Consider the following 25648-nt stretch of genomic DNA (forward strand, 5'->3'; position numbering starts at 1 on the left):
AAAATTCTTTAGCCTTTTCCTGAGTTCACTTATTCTTGGGCTCTGGCTATACCCTAAAAACTTGAGTAAGCCTGTGACGACACTTCATTCTGGAACAAGGTGAATTTCAAAATCTTACCATAAGCTTTCTACAGCCCTAAAACTTTAAAAAATTCTTCAGAACATTTTGGAGTCATCAAAGCAAACTTGTTATAGAAACTACTATTTTTCTTGAGAACTAAAACTTGAAATTTCTGTAGATTCAATGATTTATCAAAACAAAACACCCTCATGGGTGTAAATCATGCAGCTTGCACTAGAACTAATGTCTGCAGTTTCTGTTGGAGTTTGAGTAGTGATAAAGAACTCTCTCTCCAGCCCTGCTGAGTTTGTCTTTTATTGAAGACTAGTGTAAAAATCATATGCTTTATTTTATATATGATGCAATGAAATTATAGATTTAATAAGAGCTACAGTCTTCTAAGGCAGAGGTTGAAAAATTATAGAACTAAAGAACCAAATATAGCTCATACCCATTCTTTGTTTGGCTTATGTATTTTTTGGAAAATGAATTTATGATCAATATTTAAAAATCAAAAGGCTGTACCTTAAAAATTCTGGATTTGGAGGCTTCTCTTGAAAAAAAAAAAAGAAAGAAAGAAAAAACAGAAGATGTAGAAAAATCAGAAGGTCTGAGCAGTAACCTGCTGGAGGTTAGTTTTCCTGTTCTTCGTTAATGTGGGTCTGTGTTCTTAAGGCTTCCACAAACCTACCTCACTCATTTAGATCGGCTCAGCAGGTGTTTGATTTGGTGAACTCTCTTCTAAAGGATGATGTTAATTCTAACTGACAGCTATAATTATTCTATGAAAAATGGCTACCTGTTGTAGTATTTCTGTGAAAAACTGCTGGCTTTTGAGTTAGATATCTTGGATTATGCATCAGTTCGGATGACTTTGGGGGCAGCTCAAATGGCTTCAATAAACTTAAATGAATTTTTTCTCAAAGAAAGAAGGCCTGACATGGAGTGGCTCCAAGATGTGTTAATTCAGCAACTTAATAAAGCCTTCAGAGACCTAGATACTTTCTATCTTCTGCTCCACCATCCTCAGAAAATGGGTCTTATTCTCAAACTGGCTCTCCTTAAGGGTGCAAGATGGCTGCCACAGCAGTTATCACATGCAGAAACTACAGTACATAAGCAAAAGAAAAGGCAACCTTCTTCCTTGAGTCTCCTTTTAAGAGTAAATTTTTCAGAATCTCTCCCCAACAGATCTTTCTTAGTATCACATTGGCCAGATTTGAGCCTTATGTCTAACACTAAAACAAACAGGGGAGAGCATTTGGTGCCTATGACAGAAAATTCAAATTACCCATGATTGCTTTCCCTTAACACATAGTAACTAGCATTGGGGAAAAGAGGCAAAAGAGTAAATCTGAGGACTACCACAAAAAAAGGAATGATGGGAAGTGGCTTGAATAGATAACTAACAGTGTCCGCTACAAATTAAAAGCAGTTCTCTAGCTTTTTAATGACCTTGAGCATATTACTTAAACTCTCCTAATTTAAAGTTCTTCATCTATAAATTAGGAATAACAATGCCCTTTTCATAGGTTTATTACAAATATTAAGTGTTCTTAACATATAGAAAAATGTAGGTATTTCATATATGCCAGATTTATTACATTTTGGCAAATAGAAAAAATAAAAATAAATTACAAGAATTTTAGCAATTTGATATAAAATAAGGTTAATTGAAATTTTTTGAAATATTTTTGCAAAATCCTGTCTGAGGTGAAGGTTTACCTTAAGACTCATCTTACCTCCACTCAGTTTTCTCAATGGATGAAAAGTGTCATTTAAAATTGGATACTGCTTATTAGGTTTAGGTATTTCTGTACAGTTATTGTTCAGTAAACAATAAGAGAAAAAGTGAACATAGTTCATACCTTATTGGTACAGCTGAAGTTGGCTCAATTCAGCATATAAAAAGACCTTGCCCAGCATTTGGATAAATGAAAATGCTTGGCTGTTTGATTTTCTACAAGAGAGGATACTTTGTGGCAAAATACAATATAAAGCAGGTGCTGCAACATGCTCTACTGGGCAGAATGACAAGTGATGGCATCCCCAGAGTCATAGCAAAAGATAGATTTAGTGAATCATGCTCTATGATGGAGAATCTACACACCAGGGCTACAGATTAAACTCTGCCTGTTGAAGTGAGAGTATTTGCATTTGCACTCTCAGGAGAATTTTCATCAAGTGGCAGGAGTGAGTGAAACTCTGAAGTCTACTTATAATACAGTCACCACTTCATGGTCCCTATCAAGAGGACTATAAAATCAAATTAAGACCTTGGAAAAGCAACAGATGTGAGAATCCAAATCCCTCTAGTTTTTAGGACATTACTACTCTTCCCTAGAGAAAACAGTACAGAAACTCTGCAAGGTGATCAAATATTAACTGGGCATTTTGGCAGGTTCCACATGTTCTTTGCGTACACATGTTTGCAAAATCATGCTCCTTAGAGATCATCTATCAAAGAGCATCACTTGCTGACATTTTTGGTCACTTGTGGCTCTTGTGATGACAGAGTACTTTTAATAGGCCTTGAAAAAAAGAACAAAACACATCTCAATGGCTTCACCTTCTAATCAAGTATAATTCCATGGATTGGGAGAAAAAGAAAAGAAAACGAAAAGGAAGTTGGTGACTTGATGAGAAGATTGTGATTCTATTTGTAGTATTTTCTATGTAAATGTTACATGACCATAAGAAAAGTCTTCTCATTTTATACCTCAATTTCTTCAACTATAAAAATGGGAATAATCACCTAAATGCACATTTGGGATTGATACCAATCGGATATCAGACTGAGGTGGGAGGTGGGGGGAGGGGATGGGTGTATGCCTACGTGATGAGTGCGTTGTGCACCGTCTGGGGAATGGACACGCTTGAAGGTGCTGACTCGGGGAGGGGGGGGTGGAGGGAGGGGATGGGGGTATAACTACATGATGAGTGCGATGCGCACTGTCTGGGGAATGGGCACGCTTGGAGCTCTGACTCGGGGGGATGGGCAGTACATGGGCAAGGTATGTAACCTGAACTTTTGTACCCCCATAATAAGCTGAAATAAAAAAAAAATGGGAATAATCGTATCTACAATTTCTATACAATTCCTATTCCAAATAAAACGTGTAAACTTCAAATCTTTTTATGACAATAACTTTTTAAAATACCACCAGGTGCATATAATTTTACAAGTGATTTCTACTACAAAGATCCAGAATATAGAAAAACAAAATATATGGACTAACATGCTACTGTTAATAAACAAAACAGGAACAATTTAAGCCAGGAAAAGCATTGGCTGATTTTATGTACGAATATAAATTCAAGTGTCTTAAATGATAGATTATTCATATAATTTCAGAATATATAAACACATTAATCGAGACCAATATGCAAAGATATTTTATTATTTTAAAAATATATTAAGGTAATTCACCAACTTAACAGAGAAAAGGAGAAAAATATAATACTATCATTCCAATATTTACAAAGAAAAAGATGTTTGTTAAATTCAAAAGCCCTTCAGAACAATAAAAACAAATCCTAAGTAAACTGGGAATAAAAGAGAAGTTCATCATTTCAATAAAAAGTACTAACTCAAACCTATAGCAACTATGATACAGAATAAGGAGACATTGAAAGTATTCCATTTAAGAGAAGAAATAAGAAAGGAAATCTATATATGTCTATGTCTGATCAACATTGAATTAATAGAACACTCAGCTAATGGAACAAGATTTTCAAAAAGGATTAAAAATATAGAAAGAACAAAAAACAAAGTTATCATGTTTAGATTTAAGTCTTGTATCCATCTTGAATTAATTTTTGTGAATAATGAGAAGTAGGGGTCCTTTTTCATTCTGCATGTGGCTATTCAATTTTCCCAACACCATTTATTGAATAGGGCCTCTTTGACCCAGTATATGTTGTTGTCTGCTTTGTTCAAGATCAGTTGGTTGTAGGTAGATGGTTTTATGTCTGGGTTCTCTGTTCTGTTCAATTGCTCTATGTCTCTATTTTTGCACCAACACCATGCTGTTTTGGTTACTATAGCCTTGTAATACAGTTTGAAGTCTGGTAATATAATGCCTCTAGATTTGTTCTTTGTGCTTAAGATTGCTTTGGCTATTTGGGCTATTTTCTGGTTCCAAATGAAGTGTAGAATTATTTTTTCTAGATCTGTGAAGTATGACATTGGTAATTTGATGACAATTGCATTGAATTTGTAAATCACTTCAGGTAGTATAGACATTTAACAATGTTGATTCAGCCTATCCATGAGAATGATATGTTTTTTTGTTTGTATCTTCTGTAATTTCTTTCCTCAGTGTTTTGTAGTTCTCCTTGTAGCGATCTGTCACCTCCTTGGTTAAGTATATTCCTAGGTATTTTATTTTCTTGTAGCTATTATGAATAGTTTTGAGACTTTGATTTGACTCTTGGCTTAACTGTTATTCATATATAGAAATTCCACTGATTTATGTACATTGATTTTGTATCCTGAGACTTTGATGAATTTATTTATCAATTTCAGGAGACTCTTGGTGGAATGTTTAGGGTTTTCTAGATGCAAGATCATATCATCAGCAAAGAGTGATAGTTTGATGTCCTCTTTCATGATTTCGGTATCTAGGTCTTCCAGCATTATGTTGAATAGATGTGGTAACAGTAGGCATCCTTGTTCCAGTTCTTAGGGGGAATGCTTTCAACTTCTCTCCATTCAGTATGATGCTGGCTATGGGTTTGTCATATGTGGCTTTTATAATTCTGAGATATAATCTATAAGAATTCTAGAGGAAAATGGAGGAAACATTCTTCTAGATATCGGCCTAGGCAAAGAATTTATGTCTAAGATCCCAGTGGCAATCAGGGTAACAACAAATATTAATAAATGGGATTTGATAAAACTAAAAAGCTTCTGCACAGCTAAGAAAACAATCAACAGAGTGAATAGACAACCTATGGAATGAGAAAAAATATTTGCAAACTACACATTTCATAAAGGATTAATATCCAGAATTTGTAAAGAACTCAAGCAAATCAGCAAGAAAACAACAAACAACCCTATTAAAAAAGTGGCCAACTTTATCAAAAAAACCCAAAACAACACATGTTGGCGTGGGTGTGGAGAGACAGGAACACTAATACACTGCTGGTGGGACTGCAAACTAGTGCAACCCCTGTGGAAAGCATTATGGAGGTATCTTAAACAGATTCAAGTAGACCTGCCATTTGACCCAGCAATCCCATTACTGGGCATATACCCAAAGGAAAAAAGGTCATTCTGTAACAAAGACACATGTACCCGAATGTTTATAGCAGCACAATTCACAATAGCAAAGATGTGGAAACAACCCAAATGCCCATCAATACATGATTGGATTAGTAAGCTGTGGTATATGTATACCATGGAATATTACTCAGCTATAAGGAATAATGAAGATACGACATCTCTATGGTTCTCCTGGAGAGAGTTGGAACCCATTCTATTAAGTGAAGTATCCCAAGAATGGAAAAACAAGCATCACATGTACTCACCAGAAAATTGGTTTCCCTGATCATCACCTAAATACAAATCTGGGAACGACACCAATTGCATATCAGACTGAGGTGGGGGGTGGGGGAGGGGATGGGGGTATGCCTACACAATGAGTGCATTGCGCACCATTTGGGGAGTGGTAACACTTGAAGGTGCTGACTCGGGAAGAGGGGGGTGGGGAAGGGAGGGATATATACCTACATGATGGGTGCAATGCGCACGACCTGGGGAACAGACACGCCTGGAGCTCTGACTTGGGGGGAAAGGCGGTACAGGAGCAACGTATGTAACCTGCAATTCTGTATCCCCCATAACAAGATGAAATTTAAAAAAAAAAAAAAAAGTGGCCAAAAGATATGAACAGAAAGCTTCTCAAAATAAGAAAGACAAATGGCCAAGAAAAATATGAAAAACTGTTCAATGTCACTAATCATCGGGGAAATGTAAATTAAAACCACAATGAGATATCACCATATACCTGTTAGAATGGCTTTTATTAGAAAGTCCAAAAACAGATGCTGGCATGGATGCAGAGAGAAAGGAATGCTTCTACACTGTTGGAGGGACTGCAAATTAGTACAACCTCTATGGAAAGCATTATGGAGATTCCTCAAAGAAAAATAGTAGACCTACCATTGTATTCAGCATTCTCACTATTGGATATCTTCCCAAAGGACAAGAAGATTTTTCATGAAAAAAACCACCTGCACTGAAATGTTTATTGCAGCACAATTCACAATTATGAAGATGTGGAATCAACCCAAGTGCCCATCAATTCATGAACATATTAATAAAATTAAACTATAAAATCAATGCAGTTGAAAACGAAATCCCAAATGGATTTTAATGAGAATATTCTAAAATCATTATGAAAAGAATATTATCAGTAATGGTCAGGACATATATATTCATAATAATAAAGTAATATACCCATTATTATTCTTTTTTGAGAGGATGAGGGAGCTGAAACATTTGAAGTAAATTGCAGAAATTAGGACACAGAGAAATTTTGTGAAATTTAACATTGCTGCATCACTATTACATAATACAATTCACATTCATATATCAGTAATTGTCCTCATGGTGTCCTTTATAGAAATGTTCTCCCCCTGATCCGGGATCCAATCCAGGGATTTACATTTAGTCATATTCTCTCTTTTATCTCCTTTAATATATGACAGTTCCTCCCTTTTCTTTGTCTTTCATGACCTTGGTGTTTTAAAAAGTACAGGCTCAATGTTTTGTAAACATATCCCTCAATTTTGGTTTTTCTTATTTTTTCTTCATTATCCAATTCAGCTTAGAAATGTTACATACATGATATAATATCATTCTCAGAGTACAATTAGGAGGATCTTAAGTCAGATTGTTCCATGTTTGACTATATGAATCTTGGTCACTTAAAGTAGCTTCTGCTAGATATCTTTGGTATAAGAGTACCTTGTAATACCCTTAATATTAGTGAGTAATCTATGGAAAGATACTTTAATATCATGTAAATCTTTTGTTTTCCAACAAACTTTAGCCCCTGGTTTTCACATCTATCAGTATTTGTTCATATCAATTTTTAATATGATTTTTGTGAATGGTGGTTTTCTAACTATGTTACTTATTCTATATTATATTTCTGTTATTTATTTTTTGGTACTTGTATGGATTATTTTTCCAATGTATTATAATGCATTATGGCCACTCTTTTTTTAAGGTTATAAAATTGGATATTCGTAATTTTTTAATATACCAGTTTTGGATTCACAGCAAAACTATGTGGAATATACAGAGATTTCTCATTTCACTCTTAGTGTTGTTCATTATATGGGTTTGGACAAATTTATAATGACATGTATCCACCATTACAGTATCATACAGAGTAATTCCACTGCCCTAAATCCTCTGTTATCTGCCTATTTATCCTGTCCTCCCTCCTAAATACTGACAACCACTGATATTTTTACTGTTTTGTTTTTTCCAGAATGTCATATAGTTGAAATCATACAGTTTATAGCCTTTTCAGTTTGGATATTTCACTTAGTTATATGCATGACTTTTCATGGCTTGATAGCTCCTTTAAGTGCTGAATAATATTCTGTTGTCTGCATGTACCATAATTTATCTATCCACATACTGAAGGATATCGTGGTTGCTTCTGAGTTTTGTCAATTATGAATAAAGGAGTTTGATTACTGGATCATATGGTAAAAGTAGGTTTAGTTTTGTAAAATACTGCCAAATTGTTTTCTAAAGTGGCTGTGCCATTCTGTATTCCCACCAGCAGTTAAGGAGAATCCACATTTTCACAGTATTTGGTGTTATCAGTACTCTACATTTTGACCATTCTAATAGGTATGTAGTAGTTGGTTTAATTTGTATTTGGTATGTATTTGTTAGTTTAATTTGTATTTCTCTGATGAAATATGATATGAAGCATCTTTTTATAAGCTTATCTGCCATCTATATGGCTTCTTTAGTGAGATGTCTGTTAAAGTATTTGGCCCATTTTTTAAATCACGTTGTTTGTTTTCTTATTGTTGAGTATTAAGAGTTCTTGCATATTTTAGATAACAGTCCTTTCTTTATCAGATATGTCTTTTGCAAATATTTTATCCTGGTCTGTGTATTTTCTTGTCCTTCTCAGCAGTCTCAAAGAGCAGAAATTTTTAATTTTATGAAGTCCAGCTTATCAATTATTTTGTTCATGTATTATGCCTTTGTTGTCATACCTAAAAAGTCATTGCCAAACCGAGGTCATCTAGACTTTCTTCTACCTTGTCTTATAGTATTTTTAGAGTTTATATTTTACATTTAGGTCTGTGATCCATTGTGAATTAATTTTTGAGAAGGATGTGAAGTCTGTGTCTAGATTATTATTTTTCTTTTCATATTTATATTCGGTTGTTCCAGCAGAATTTGTTGAAAAGCCTATCTTTGCTCCATTGTATTGTCTTTGACCCTTTGTCAAAGATCAGTTGACTATAATTATGTGAGTCTAATTCTACAGTCTATATTCTTTCCATTGATCTATTTATCTATTCTTTTGCCAATACCACACTTTCTTGATTATTGTTGACTTTAGTAGTAAGTCTTGAAACCAGGTAGTGCTAGTCCTCCAACATTGTTTTTCTTCTTTAATATTGTGTTGGCTATTATGGGTCATTTGCCTCTCCTAGAACTTTATAATCAATTTGTTGATATCTACAAAATAACTTGCTAAGATTTTCTCAGGATTGCATTCAATATTTAGATCAAGTTGAAACAACTGATTGCGTGACCATACCGAGTCTTTGTATCCATGAACATTGAATATATGTCTCTATTTATTTAGTCCTTTGATTTCTTTTATAAGTTCTGTAGTTTTCCTCATATAGATCTTATATGTAATTTGATAGAGTTATATCTATTTAGTTTGGGGGGTGCTAAATATCAATGGTATTATGTTTTTAATTTCAAATAACATTTGTTTATTATTGATATTTAGGAAAGTTATTGATTTATGTATGTTAACCTTGAATCCTTTAATTTTCCTAAAATCACTTTTTAGTTCCAGGAGGGTTTTCTTTTTGGTCAATTATTTCAGATTTTATCCATAATAGTTATGTCATCTGTGAATAGACTGTTTTATTCTTTTTTTTCCAATTAGCATACCTATTATTTTCTTTTTTTGTCTTCTGGATTTAGCTAAGACTTCTAGAAAAGGACTGATGAGAGAGGGAATCCTTTCCTTTTTCCTGATCTTAGTGGGAAAGTTTTAATTTTCTCACCATTAAGGATGATGTTAGCTATAGGGCTTTTGTAGATATTCTTTATTAAGTTGAGAACATTTCCTTCTATTCCTAGTTCTGTTTTTAACATGAATGAATATTGGATTTTTTTAGATTTTTTTCTGTATGCACTGATATTATTGTATGGTTTGTCTTTTTTAGCTTGTTAATGTGATGGATTACATTAACTGATTATCAAATTTGAACCAGCCTTGCATACATACCTAGAATAAATTCCATTTGGTCATGTTTACATAACTCTTTTCCTACTTTATTGAATTCAATTTGTTAATAGAGGATTTTTGCATCTATGCTCATAAGAAATATTGGTCTGTAATAATTTTTTTCTTATAATGTCTTTGGTTTGGATGTTAGGATAATGCTGGACTCATAGAATGAGTTAGGAAGTATTCCCTCTGTATCTATCATCTGAAAGAGATTATAGAGAATTGGTATAATTTTCTCTTCAATGTTGGTAGAATTCACCTGTGACCCCATCTGGCATGGTGCATTCTGTTTTGGAAGGCTATTAATTATTGATCCAATTTATTTAATAGATATAAGCCTATTTAAATTGCCTATTTCTTCTTGCATGATTTTTGGCAGATTGTGTCTTTCAAGGAATTGGTTCATTTGATCAAAGTTATCAACTTTGTGGGCGTAGAGTTGTTTATAGTATTACTTTATTGTACTTTTAATGTCCATGGTATCTGTAGTGATGTCCTCTCTTTCATTCTGATTTGTAATAATTTGTGTCTTCTCTCTTTCTTTCTCCCTTAGGTAACCTAGCTAATTAATGTTATTGATCTTTTCAAAGAAACAAATTGTGGTTTAATTATCATACTTTTTTCATGCTTACATTATCCAGATTTGGTTAATGAAGTGCCATCAAACTGGCTCTTGTATTATTATTTCTCTTCTTTTTTTTGAGAACGTTCTGAAACAGTAAGACATTCCATGCTCATCTTGAACTTCCACTGAAGCAGTCCTGAAATCAGTCATTTCTCATAGAAGCCTTGGTTACTTTTAGTAAGCAACTATATTTGAAAACCAAGATGTAGGAGATAGATGTTCTCATTATCTTTGTGTATCACTGCTTCTAGGCTTAAAAACACCTTTTACATCTAAGGGGAAAAATGACAGCTAAAAAAAATTTAAAACAGCAAATTAAAATTAAAAGGTTGTACCCCACAGAGTTTTCAAGGAGATGTATTAAATGGGAATTCTTTTATACTGCTGGTATATAAATTACTATGGAATAAAACAGTAATATTTTTTAGGTAGTCACCCTAGAGATGCTCTCGCATGAGTGCAAAAAGAAGCATGCCCAGAAATGTTCACATAACATTATTGATTATAGCCCACTCTGTGATATAACAAACAAACTCTGGTATATTCATAAAATGAAACCCCTTTTAGCAGTTAAAATTTGTGAAGTATAAATTCATATTCAACAAATAATTCAAGCTTAAAATGTTTAAAAGAAAAAAAGGAAGTTATACAAAAGACACCTATAATAGGATATTGTAATTTGTCTAAAATACACAGCAATGCTATTTATGGTTTACATGTATATTTGTATGTATTTCCATTGTAAAAACATGAATTAGAATAACAAGGGTTAATGGTTACTCTGGAAGGGAAAAAGGATTGGATGAGGCTTCGGCTCTATCTCTGAAGTTTTATTTCTTTAAAATTAACAACAGAAATATATAATGTAATGGATTTTTAAAATACTTCATAATTTATACAAATTTAAGTAATTACATATTATTACATGGGATTTTTGTCTAGCATTGTGTACATGTAGTGGAACTATTGAGAAAATGAATAGATAGTACAACAATTAGAGAAATGGAACCTTGGAAACGAAGCAGTATTAAATCTGACTGTTTGACCTAAGTATTTTCTTTTTGCCAGGCAATGAAGACTTCCTCGCCTCCTTCATGTTCCCCATCCCTATCTTGCAGTCAGGTAGAAAAATTTGAAAGTCAGTGTCTTTCTGTGAGAAGGAATGAAATCTGTAATGTGTTGTTTAGTCATTTTAAGGTACAATGGAAGTAATTTCATGTTATCATGAAACGCCTATGTATGTGTTAAATCCTGGACTAGGAAATATTTAGAAAATATAATATTCTAGAGAAAGAGGGTCATTTCAACTGTGTCTAGTGTTAGAAGATATTAGAGGCAGAATTAGGAACCAATTGTCTGTGGGAAAATCAATATTGCAGAAAGAGAATCAAATGTGGCAGATCTAAAGTAGAAATAAGGAAACTACTTATTGATAGAAACAACGCAGAAGGGAGAAGAAGGTATCCTGTGACCAAAAGGCCAGTTACTTTCATAGGCCATAATTATGAGATAATAAGATGAAAGTACAAGAATATATTTTTTCCTAAAAAACAAAGGTCGAGGAGGAAATGGTGATTTGTCTTACTGCGTGGGGGGATAGGCACAGTAAAAGGCCAGGAAAATTAAGAACTATGCAAGGCCTCAAGGGGCAGGTATATAAAATAATGTAAAGAAGATAAATTATATCACAGATCAGCCCTAAATTCTAACACCATTTCTAATCATTTAATAACCTTTGGTAGGACACTTGACTTCTCTGAGTCTCAGCTTTTTCATTTGTAAATATGGAAAATGTATTCAATTATCGCTTCTGTTCCTACCGTAGCATTTTATGATTCTATTAAATTCAAATCATTGCTTAATAGATACCATATTTATCAAGTGCCTGCAAGGTGCAAGGTATTTTTATAGGTGTTTTATATATGCCATCTCATATCATTTGCAGGAGAGAGGTATTACAAACTTTTTTCACTGAGCTCAAAAGCTTATCAAGATTTGCTAAGTAGTTCAAGGTCACTGAGCTAATTGATGGGAGAGCTGATATTTGAGGTTGAGTCTGAGTTACAAGGTTTATGCTCTTTCCAGTATTCCACCTAAGCTAAAGATATTGACTAAATAGAATGATTGAGTGTGCCTAAGTGATGAGGTGGTTAGCATAGACCAAGAATGTGAAAAGTTCTCTGTTGAAATATTTTTTTCATTTCAAGAATCATATGAAAAAACAATATATTTTTTTAAAATGCAAAAAGTTCTTTTGTGGGAATTTGGTTCTTATTAATTATGACTTTATGTAAACCATATAATCAGGGAAGCATTTAGCTGAGATATTACTATTTCTTGGAAATTTTGATTAGGTAAAGAGGAAAGAGAGAAAACATAAGGGATGGGTGGGGAGGTGAATAAACTATGCAGAATGAGATAATTCAGATAAACTGAAAATAGCAAAAGATCACTTGAGGGCCTATGGGATAGAAGTAAATAAATTTAGGGCGAAAGAAGGGCTCAAAATGAGGAATAGTCATTACAACCAGTAAATTATACTGCTTAAAATTCTTAAAATTCTAGTAGAAGCTAATGCCCCTAAACACTGAATTCACACATTAAGATCCTTTAGAGAGCTGCACACCACATTTCTCCAATTCAGCTCATTCTCTTTCTTGTACTTATCCATTCTCTCATTCATTAAGTAAATATTTCTGATATTTTCAGACTAATCTCATCTCCCCAACTAATTCTCATTTTTGTAATCAGTGAATGTGAGGTAGTAGTGGGTTCAGGAAAGATACAGGAAAAAGAGGTGATGAAAAAGAAGACATTAAATAAGATGAAGATACACAACTGCTAACTGACCTCCTCCTTTTTATTCTAGAATATCAATCTGTTAAGAGATCCGTTGAATTTATCAACATGTAGGATTTCACAATCAACCCTCCTAATTATCACCCAATGCCTTGAACCTGGTGTGACCACTTTGACAATATTTAGTAAATACTATCAAAAAGAGAAATGGCCTTATTCATTTTTCTACTCTCTTGCTTCTTCTACATCCTAGTTATCTTGCTTCCTTTACTTTCCTATTTTTCTCTTTATTAAGAAAAAGAAAAAAAATTATTCAAGTTAAATTTATAGAAGGGATGAATAGGATCAATAATATTCTCTAAATTTAGGTTCCTATGAAATATTACTCCTACAAACACACACAGAAATATGGGTCTTTATTTAAAAAAATTTTTTTTTGAATTTTTTTTGTTAATTCAGGCAAAAGCAACTGAGTTTCTACTATCTTAATTTTTAAAGTCAAAGGGGATTTGGATCTGAACTAAGACAAAATAATTTTCTTTACTCAAAAAGCCCAATTTAGACACACACACTCGAAAGGACTCTGATAGCTATGTTTAAATTATTAGAGGCGTTGGTCAGTTAGTTGTTTTCTATTTCTAGATCATTTACATTTGTCTGTTTACTTGTTAGATGGTTTTCAAATTCTATCTATTGGGCTCAAGTACCAACATCTCACTTCTAAATTATATTTCAATCCATGCTTCATATAAATGGCCCGGTGGAAGGATGCAATAAAAGTGTACTTTGTAATACTGAGTCCACTCATGCCATTATAGAAAATACACCGTCAGCACTTTCATTTCCATTATACACCCTATTTGTTCAGAAATTATATACAGAGCCATAAAAATTTGCCTTGCTGTGAAGTATTAGCTCAGCCCACGAATAAACAATTAGATAAAAACCATAAAATGGCTAACACAATTGATTAAGAGTAAAGTTTGGGCCAAGTGTGTATGTGACCTGGGTACAATGGCACTTCACAGGGATTCTTTCTGCTATAACAAGAAAGAAACTACTAGACAGGGATCCCCAGGTAGAAAGAAAAATATCTAGGCACAGACACAGGTGCCTGAGGCTAGCTATTTGTTGGGTGAGTTTAATTGTTTCTCTGCCTTGGTTGAGAACCAAAAAGAATTAGAGTGAGTATAAAATTTACATTTTGATGATAGTGTTATGTGATCAGGAGAATTTTTGACCAAAGATCAAGGAGATTGCCATGGCAGACTCTCAAATATATAAAAAATTTCATCTTAAAGATCAAGGAGTGAAAATTTCATAATTCTAAAGGACAGGCATCAGTCACAGGTTTTTTTTTTAATTAATATTTCTTTATTTTACATTTAGGATAATGTTAAATAAGTATCTAGGTACTGCCCACACTAATTTCTCAACCATTGATGGCATCTTAGTCCAGGCTGCTGCAAAAAAATAGCATAGACTGAGGGGATTACAACAGACATTTATTTGTCACAGTCCTAGAGGCTGGAAGTCTGAGATTGAGGTGCTGGCATGGTTCTTGGTGAGGGCTCTGTTCTGGCTTGCAGACAGATACCATCTCATTGTATCTGTGTGCGCGCGTGAGAGAGAGAGAGAGAGAGAGAGAAGGCACACGCATGATCAAGCAGCTCTGGTCTCTCATCCTCTTCCTATAAGGACTTTAATTCCATCATGAGAATTCCACCCTCATGATCTCATCTAGACCTAATTATTTCCCAAAGGCCCCACTTCCACATATCATCATCACCTTGAAAGTTAGTGCTTCAACATATGAATTTTGGGAGAACACAAATACCTAGTCCATAACAGATGGTGAGGTTTTCTACTGAGGTTGATCTGTTTCAGAAGACCAAATAAAAATTCCAGAAGCCCATTGTTTGTGAATGATTACTTTGGAGAAGACCTTCTTGCTGTTCTTCTCTCTGCGAATAATCATCTTATACCCAAGATGATTGACAGTGATGACACCAGTGGAACTATTTTATTTCTCATTAGGATCCTAAAGAGTGATTCTCTGCTTTCTCTTAAAAAGATATTATAAAGTATCAAGTATGTAAAAACAAAATTCATGATGTTATATAAATACTATGGAACATTCCATGCTGTTGTATTCTTGAAACCTGGTAAAGCACCTAGAATAATGTCAAACATACAGAGACAACTAAATAATTGCTAGTTTGGGAATGGAATGGCCTAAACCTTACTGGAGCATACTTTCTAGTGAGAGTTTTCCAAATCTGTATATTCACGTTGGTAATGACTAGAAAATAAGTCCCTTAGCCTGTGTCCCCAGATTGTCCAAGTGTCTATGACACAAATAAAAAGCAAAATAAAATGAGGAAAAGGCAAGTTTTTCTTTCTTTTTTCTTTCAAGTGTCAATTATTAAGCTTCAGTTGATAATACAAAAGTATTTGTATCCTTTTATAATCTCATCAGTTCATTGCCAGGTGTTAAATAATCAGATGAGACACAAAAATATTTCTTTTAAGTTGTCATTTATTTCCTTGTGGAGTGTCAAACTAATGCTGCTACTAGTGTCACATTTTGTATTTTTATTGTGGTAGAACATTTCACAAAATATTAATAGAGTCCCATAAAATTATGTTTATCAAAAATTAACAGCATTTACAATCAAAATAGTGAAAAAAAGTAAAGATAAAATTATTTCAGTCAAGTCTAGACACATTTATAGATTTATTCTGGTAAAGGACATTTTGCTCAAAAGCAAGTTAATATTTCCTTTGTTTTCTGTCAAATAGGGAGCAATCCATTTTCTTATAGACAATTATGAATTTCGGTAGAAGTGATAATTAATCCAAAAGCAATATTGGTATGACTTATACAAAAGTTTAAAGCTGCTTAAATTAAATTATACCTTCAAAATAAAGAAAGGAGCAAGATCAACTGATCCAAATTGCCACTATTTGAAGTATTAAGTAAACGATCATATTGTATATTGTGTTCTTTTGGCAGCGTCCATAAATCTTAAACTCACTTATCAAATGGCTCCTCCTTCACATGAGAATGAAAGCTACAAAGCACACTTAATCTGCAAAAGGAAATCAATAGTGTACAAATGTTTCTTAGGTGCTCAAGGTGTGTGTGTGTCTCTATTACTGCGTAAACCCCAATGATTGTTCCACTTCCAACAGAAGTAGAAGCTAGTAGAAGAGGTGAACCTCATAAACTTGTATTAACAAAGGATGGTGTCAGTAATCCTTCAAAGTCCTTGGGAGAGAGAAGATGCAATAGACAGGAATATACCATAGCAAATAAATAGAGAGAAGTGGAATCAAGACATAGGGCACCACTGACCACGTAAGGCCCAGCCTGCTGTAGCTGCTCAGCTGATAATCACCTCTCTGTACAATATCCCACCCTCAGGCCTTCATCTCTCCTGCCTGTATGATGAGGGTTGCCAGTCTCAAAAAGGCCTACGTCACTCCAAGCACCTCTTCTGCTTCAATATCCCCTCTCATGTTTTTTGGGATAAATGAATACTAAAGCTTTTGTGTGTTATAACTACCCACAAACACACAAGTAAATCATATTTTAAATGGATATAAGAGAGGAAAAAATACAAATGAACACTACTTGCCTTGGAAACAATTCCTTCTCTCTACAACTTCTTTGGTTTTAAAAGAACCAGATTAGGGAGAAACATGCATAATGAAAGAAAAATGGGATCCACACCATAAAGAATCAGAAATTTCAGCTAAGTCCAGGGAACATGAGATTCAAGAAAAAACAAACACCCCCTGTTTGCCTATGAACAGTATGCACGAGAAATAACGAAAGGCGGCACTGGTGGAACCTCGCCCAATCTTTAACAAATAGGGTGGGTTTAGAGGGGAGTCCAGCTGTGGGACAGTCAGGGGACTCATTTCAAACCCATCCATGCTGCAGGATGGGTTCTGTTTGTTGAAGCCACACCAAACAGAAAGCCCCCCAGTCTGATTATAAAAGGGAACCTGCAGGGACTGGCTTTTGACAAGAGCAGCTGTGTCAGACCCAAAAGAGAACTCCTATGGTTTGGGGAAACATGAAGCAAACTCTTCATTGCAGAGGCAAACTTTCCAATTTCAGCTCTCATTTTCTCCTCACTCTCACGCTGCCATATCTCTAAATTTGCATCGTGAATGTTTCCAATCCAGATGAATGCTGGAGAGAAAATAATAGATTTACTGTAATTTCAGATAGATAGTCTCACCAATCCCAAAGCAACCTTATTTCTATTCCAATTTATTCATCCTTATCAATGAGATTAATACTTGCCAGTAAATAGGAAAAAAAATCACCATATCTTTAAAAAGATAATACAATATGTTCCAAGAAATCAGACGAAATACATCCTCTGAAATAGAGTAGTACAAAGAAGAAAAAGACATTTTCAAGTGTTTAATTTGTATTTTTAACAAGATTTTGAGATATTGCATCTATAAAGTCAGAATCGCCCTATGCAAAAAGGGAAAGAGATGAAGGAAATAATTCACTGAACAAGTATTTATTGTTCAGCTGTCTTTTTGCAGGCACTGAGCTGAGCTTTAATAACACTGTTGTGAATGACGAAGACATACTCCCTACCCTTAACAATGTCTGCATTTGAATGATAAGCTGTCCACTTAACCACAATTAATTAGAATTAGTTGTAAGTGTCCATAGTGCTATGGAGGTGAACTATGCCATAGGAGCATGGGGGACAGAAGGCTGTCAACCTAAGCTGTGGAATCATGGAAGGCTTCCCTGAGGAAGTGACACTTAAACCAAGAAGGAAAACATGAGTTGGAATTAGCTAGGCCAAGACTTGCAGAAAGTATGGAGCAGGTAGAGGAAAAATCAAATGGGAAACATTGACATTGAAAATAAGAAAAATTAATAATATGTTTAAAGAAGCAAGAGGCCTGGAGAGGAGAGTGAAAGAGAAAGATACGAGATTATGCTGGAGAGGGAAGCAAAGGCTAGTTGATCTAGGGCCAAGAAGTATGTTGAAGATTTTGAATTTTATCCTAAAAATAATGGAAAACAGAACAATGGAACAGAATGGAGAAATAAATCCACACACTTATAGCAAATTCATTTTTGACAAAGTTGCCAAGAACATACATTGGGGAAAGGACAGTCTCCTCAATAAATGGTGCCTGGAAAACTGGATATCCATATGCAGAAGAATGACACTAGACCCTATCTCTCACCGTTTACAAAAATCAAATTAAAATGGATGAAAGATTAAATTCAAAACCTGAAACTACAAAATTACAAAAAGAAAACATTGGGGAAATGCTACATGACATTGGTCTAGGCAAAGCTTTTTGGGTAAGACTGCAAAAACACAGATAACAAAAGCAAAATTGGACAAATGGGATCAAATCAATATGAAAAGCTTCTGCACTGAAAAAATAAGTTAACAATTAACAAAGTGAAGAGACAACCTACAGAATAGAAAGAAAAATATTTGCAAACTATCAATTCCAGCTCTCATACTCCCCCCACTCTCTGGCTGCCATGTCGCTGAATTTGTATAGTGAATGTTTCCAATCCAGATGAAAGCTGAAGAGAAAATCATATATTTACTGTGATTTCAGGCAGATATCCAGAACACATGAGGAACTCAAACAACTCAATAGAAAAAAAAAAAATCTGATTTTATTTGATTTTGAAATGGGCAAAAGTCCTAAATAGACATTTCTCAAAAAAAGACACACAAATGGCCAACAGGTATATGAAAAAAATGTTCAATACCACTCATCATCAGGGAAATACAAATAAAAACCACAATGAGATATCATCTCACCCCAGGTAGAATGGCTATTATCAAAAAGTCAAAAAATAACAAATGCTGGTGAGGATGCAGAAAAAAGGGAATGCTAGTACACTGTTGGTGGGAATGTAAAGTAGTACAGCCATTTGGAAAACAGTGTTTGCATTCGTCAAAAGACTAAAAATAGAATTACCATATGTTTCAGCAGTCCCACTGCTGAGTATATATTCAAAAGAAAAAAAAATCAGTATATCAAAGAGCTATCCTCTCTTCCATGTTTGTTGTAGCACTATTCACAATAGCCAAGATATGGAATCAACTTAATTGTCCATCAGTGGATAAATGGATAAAGAAAATGTGATACATATACACAAAGGAGTATTATTCAGCCATAAAAAAACGATATCCTGTCATTTGCGGCAACATGGATGGAACTCAAGGTAATTATGTTAAATGAAATAAGCCAGGCACAATAAGATAAATATCACATGTTCTTACTCATACTGGGAGCTAAAAAGGTAGAACTCATGGAAGTATAGAGTAGACTGGTGGTCCCTCAAGGCTGGGAAGAGAAGAGGAAAGGGAGATGAAGAAAAGTTGGTTAATGGGTACAAAAATAGATTGAAGGAATAATTTATATTATCTACTAGTTCAGTAGGAAAGTTATACTTAACAATAATGTATTGTATATTTGAAAATAGCTAAAAGAGAATTTTAGTGTTCTCAAAACAAAGAAAATATTAATATTTGGGAGAATAGATGTCCTGATTAATGTTTAGGGGAATAGATATACCAATTACACATTATATACATGTACCAAAATGTCACATGTATTCCTAAAATAAATACAACTATGAAATATCAATTTTAAAAATCCAAAACTAAAATAATAGAAAACAACCAAAGAATCATAAGCAAAGAAATGATACAATTAGATTTGTTTATAGAATACTATTCTGGCAAATCTCTGGGGAATAGGTTGGCAAAGTCTAAGAGGATATGAAAGGAAACAAGTTAGGAAGCCATTTAAGTAATAACAATGAGTGATGAGAGTTACTTGATGTGGGATGGAGGCATCTAGACAGAGTGAAGTCATTGGGATCCTGAAATAATTCATGGAAATGAAAAGCATTATTGCTGATTAAAATAGACAATGGAGGACATTAATGATAAATTGAAGAAAAATGCTTTAGTTATACGTGAAGTCATGATACCTCCTAAAATTCAGAAGAAAAGACCAAAAGGATGAATATGATGGGGAAAATATTAGGCAGATGGGCCTAAGAAATCACACATTAGGGAATCTAAGATATGAGAATAGTCAAATGGAACAGAAAAAAGTCAGCAAATAAATAATATAAGATGGTATATCCAACCTAGGAGTATTATTCAGTGAAATGAACTATCATGCTACAAAAAGACTTAGAGGAATTTTAAATACATATTGCTAAGGGAAAGAAGGTGATCTGGAAAAGGTACATAAGGTATGATTTCAGCTATATGACGTTCTGGAGAAGGAAAATCAATGGAGACGGTAAAAGGGTCAGTGATTTCTGAGGTTTCACAGGAAGGGAGCGGGATGAATAGGTAGAGTACAGAGCAATTTTAGGGCAGTGAAACTTGTATAACACAGTAATGGTGGATACAGGACATTATGAAGTTTTTAAAATCCATAGAACTGTGCAGTGCAAAAAATATACCCTTATGTAAACTATGAACTTTAGTTAATAATACTGTATTGATATAAGTTCATCAATTGTAGCAAATGCACCACACTAATGGGAGACGTTAATACCTGAAACCATGGGGGAGGGGGTGGGGGAAGAAGAGGTATGTGGACACTTTCTGCACTTTCTGTACAATTTTTCTATAAACTTAAAACTCCTATAAAAATAAAGACTAATAAAAAAAGAAATAATATAAGATAAAAACCAAAGGAAGCCTGGCAGAATTTAAAGATAAAAATGCTTACCAAGTATCTGGCAAAACAGCTTGGCTTCGAGTTTATGACATCAAAAGAAAGTAAAGCCAGACTGAAAAATGAGGTGTTTGGTAGTTATAAAGTCAACTAAAGGAGAAACAGAAAAGGGCATAGAAGGAAAAAATGGGTACTATGGATCATCTAGATTACCCTTTAATAAAAGGCAAAACACAAGGGGAAAAGTATGCAGAATATTTTAAGGGAGAGAGTGGAGCCCATGCCACAGATGAAAGAGGAGTGAACATGGGAAGCCAATATTCCTTGGATCTGTTCTACATGATATAACTGGGGGCTATGATACCAGGTAATGTAAATATATCTGAAAAACAAGTAGGAAATCAAATATGTTGGGCAAAAGCAGATAGGCTGGACAATGCGGAATGAGGAAAAGTGATACCTGGAAGACAAAAGTACACATTATAGAAATGAAGATTGGCACAAACGGCTCATCCCCACGGGTTGACAGAGCTGTTGCATGGTACAGTCACACTGGTTGGAATTGTCTATGGATCAGCCAGAAATTAATATGTTCTGGGGCTCCAGAATAAACTAACAATACCTTACTCCTTCCTGCCTTCTTCTAAAATAATATCTTTTACTCTGATACAAAAGTATTTCTTTACAACTAGTTATGCCTCAGAGGTTGAGCTCTGCCACTCATTCTTAGGAATAAGTCTTTTATCTATTTCTATATCTAAAACCAAATACTCCTCAGGCCTTTCAGTGCTTTGCCCAGTATCTTCTCATGCTACCCATGACGTTTTCCCACAGTTAGAGTGAATAAAGAGTTAGCGTCTAAGACTGTCTTTACAATACATTAGCAGGAATGAGAAAACTGGGCATCTTTCAATATCTAAATATGAAAAGAACCAAAATGAACAATGTGAGACAGCACTGTTGATAGGAGCTGCGTTTTACCTTTTCCTTACAGAGTACTAAAAAACAGTTGTTCATAAGAAAAGTTGAAAGGATAAACCACTACTAGAAAAGCTAAGAAGAGTGAGGTCTTCTCTGAGACTTTCTATGTAAAAAAAGAACCGTAATGCATAAATATTAACAGTGATGAGAAAAAATGTTTATAGTGCAGAGGAAGAGAAGGGAGGATCCACCTGAAAACAGGCAGAGCAAGCAAATGGATTTATCAGGATTGCTATCTTATTTCAGATGTTGACTAAGAACTTAAACTTGTGTAAATCTAGTTTTTCTTGCCTGCGTGGCCATTTCTCATTGTGAGTAAGGCAGAAAACACGTTTCTAAGCATTAGTCATCTTCTATTCCTAATAGGAGACCCACATCAGTCAATATGGCCATAAAGGCACTTTTAAGGCAGAAACAGGATCTGAGTAAACTTAACGGATGAATATACTTTACAACAAAACTAAAATAGATGTCAATAAATTCCCTAACAACTATTCCCCGCTTATGTACATTAGGCCAAGTTCAGCAGATATAACATTGATTTTTATATAAATTCCAATGATTATTTCTGAGACAGAGAAAACAATGAGAAGGATACAAGGGCGTTTGTGGCACTGCACAAAACCTCTCTTTGAAGAAGCAACCCCAAACAGAAGAATTATGGAGGGTGGGTGTAGAGAAATCCTTGAGTGTACCTTGAATGTACAGCGAGTAGGAAAAATGGAGCCAGATCACAGAAACTTTGGCTTGAGTCTCTGACACTAAACTTGGATTTACTGAATTCTAGCTCCAAAGTACTAATGATAGTACTAATACTAGTCTCACAGAATTATTTTGGAAATTGCATCAAGTGATTAGAATACTTAGGTTGATGCAAAAGTAATTGTGGTCTTAGTGTTGTTGAAATTTGCCATTTGATATTGGAATACATTTTTAAATGGCGTTATGTTATACATCATTTTAATGTGCCATTTCTCGCTTTGTGTTTTTTGCTAATGACTTATTACTGTTTATTTTATATTTATTTTAGGCTATGGAAAGGATGTTAGACAAAAAGTAAATTCGAGTGATTTTCTTATTCGAGTTCAAAATGGGTTGTAAAGGAGCAGAGACAACTCGCACCATCAACACATTTGCCCTAGGAATTGCTAACAAACGTACCGTGTAGTGGTGGTTCAAGAAGTTTTGCAGAGGAGACAAGAGCCTTGAAGATGAGGAGCACAGTGACCGGCCATCAGAAGTTGACAATGACAAATTGAGAGCACTCATCAAAGCCCATCCTCTTAAAACTACACAAGAAGTTTCCGAAGAACTCAAGGTCCACCATTCTATGGTGGTTCAGCATTGGAAGCAAATTGGAGAGGTGAGAAATCTCGGTAAGTGGGTGCCTCATGAGCTGACTGAAAATCAAAAGAGTCATCATTTTGAAGTGTCATCTTCTCTTATCGTACCCAACAACAATGAACCATTTCTCCATCGGATTGTGATGTGTGAAGGAAAGTGGATTTTATAAGAAAACCAGTGATGACCAGCTCAGTGGTTGGACTGAGAAGAAGTCCCAAAGCACTTCCCAAAGCCAAGCTTGTGCCAAAAAAAGGTCATAGTCACTGTTTGGTGGTCTGCTGTAAGTCTGATCCACTATCACTTTCTGAATCCTGGCAAAACCATTACATCTGAGAAGTATGCTCAGCAAATCAACAATATGCACCGAAGATTGTAATGCCTGTAGCCAGCATTGGTCAACAGAAAGGGCCCAATTCTTCTCCATGACAAGACCGCACATTGCACAACCAATGCTTCAAAAGTTGAACAAATTGAGCTATGAAATTTTGCCTCAACCGCCATATTCGCTTGACCTCTTGCCAACCAACTACCACTTCTTCAAACATTTCAACAACTTTTTTGCGAGGAGGGCAAACACTTCCACAACCAGCAAGATGTAGAAAATGCTTTCCAAGAGTTTGTGGAATTCTGAAGCACGGATTTTTACACTACAGGAATAAACAAACTTATTTCTCATTGGCAACAATGTGTTGATTGTAATGGTTCCTATTTGGATTATAAAGATGTGTTTGAGCCTAGTTATAATGATTTAAAATTCATGGTCTGAAACCACACTTACTTTTGCACCAACCTAATATGTGATGGTTCTCAATTCATTTGAGTGACATTGAAAGACAGTCTAATTTTAAAGACTAGATGACTCATAAAGTGACCCTTGCAAATATAACAATTTAACATGTAACAAATAAGGCAAATGACTTTAAGTTAACTGCCAATCCTTGGTCCAGTCAGCTATGGACCAAGAAGCATGTTGACTTCTGATTAAAACATTGTCCAAACTGCCCAGGAATCCATACAGCCCAGTATAAGGGTAGAGCTGCCCATACTGGTTTGTGACTAAGAATGCAGTTTACTCTCTCCTTTGAGGAGATTCAATTTGTGATCTTCTCACCACTTCTATGCCCCTTCTTCTCCTTCCACTACTGGCCTACTGAGCTTTCATGATGGCATGAGAGAAGAGGTATAGTAATGTCTGTACTGAAAAGACTGGAGGACCATATCACCATAGCATTGCTCTTATTCCCAGAAGGTCATTTGGATGACTATAAATCATAAGGAACCAAGCGTTCCTCTGTGAGAGCTGACTGTGAGGTTACTGAGAGGTTACTGTCTTACATGTGTTTATAATACAGTCCATTGTGCTAAGTAATATACCTAGTGTGTTACTTGAAACCTTTAATATATTAGTGTAGAATTAAAAACTCATTTGATCATAATTAAATAAAATTAAACATGTCTAAGTAAAATGAAACATTCTTACTGCAAGACTTATCAGAGCCTTTAATATAAGAAGGTGCATTGTGGGTCTCCAAGAAGTGGACAGACTATGCAGTGTTTCAACACCATGTGTCTATGCCACATGTTGCCAGACTGTGCAGCATATGTTCCTTCCATGCAGCATATTGCCAGACTAATTTTTGTTAGTTCACATTTCAGAAAGCACTACACTTGAACACCCTACTGCCACATTACAAACTAAAGACAGTAGAACAAGACGAAGCAGAGGAAATTCTTCTATTTTCTCACTTATAACCAAGGAAGATAATTAAAATAATCAGAAAAATACGCATTTGGGATTAAATAACAAACTTTCTTTGGATTTTTCTGCTTTGGGCAAGTTTATCTTATTTGAAGAAAGTGTCCTCATTTAGAGCTGTTAATTGGTAATAAGACTCACAAAGCTTATTTATTGTGGCAATTAATCAAAGAATGTACTGATCCCAAACAAATTCAAAGCATGAACTCAATGATATGGCTGCACTACAGAATGTCCTCAAAGAAATGCAATTTTATCTCAGTGAAGTGAAGGTGGCAGCCAGTGCTGGGCAATTGACTGGCAGAATGTTCCTTGTTTTGTCTTGCTTTAATGAAAGAGTTAAGATTTGCCATGACAAATGTATCAAAACATTGGCCTAAATATATATATAGCTCCCTGTTGTTTACATTGCAATTGTGTTGCATAAGAACAGTTGCTTCCAAAGTGTTTTAAAATCATTCATTTTCTTAAGAAGAGAAATACATCTCTCATAAACTTGTTCACTTTAGTCCTTTGCTTAGGTATTCTCTCCCTGCTGAAAAAATAGGCATTTGAATTATTCTAAGTTAATAAGGTGTCCTATAAATCCTGACAGCCTGGGGCTCTGTAAGCAATAGCAAAAACTGATAAGAAAAAGGGTACTTTAAATTGCTCAATACGTATGGGCACATACTTTCTAGTTATACCTGAATACTTCAAAATTTCCAGAGGTCTTTTGGTGTATAGGCTTTTGCTCCTGCACAAACTAATATAACTTAAAATAAATGATCCATACCTATCAATGACAATTTTTAAAATATTCTAATACTAAAATCATGTAAAATCCTTTTAAAATGCAAGAAAAA

Source organism: Eulemur rufifrons, chromosome 17 (genome assembly GCF_041146395.1).
Source record: "Eulemur rufifrons isolate Redbay chromosome 17, OSU_ERuf_1, whole genome shotgun sequence".
Taxonomy (NCBI): Eukaryota; Metazoa; Chordata; class Mammalia; order Primates; family Lemuridae; genus Eulemur; species Eulemur rufifrons.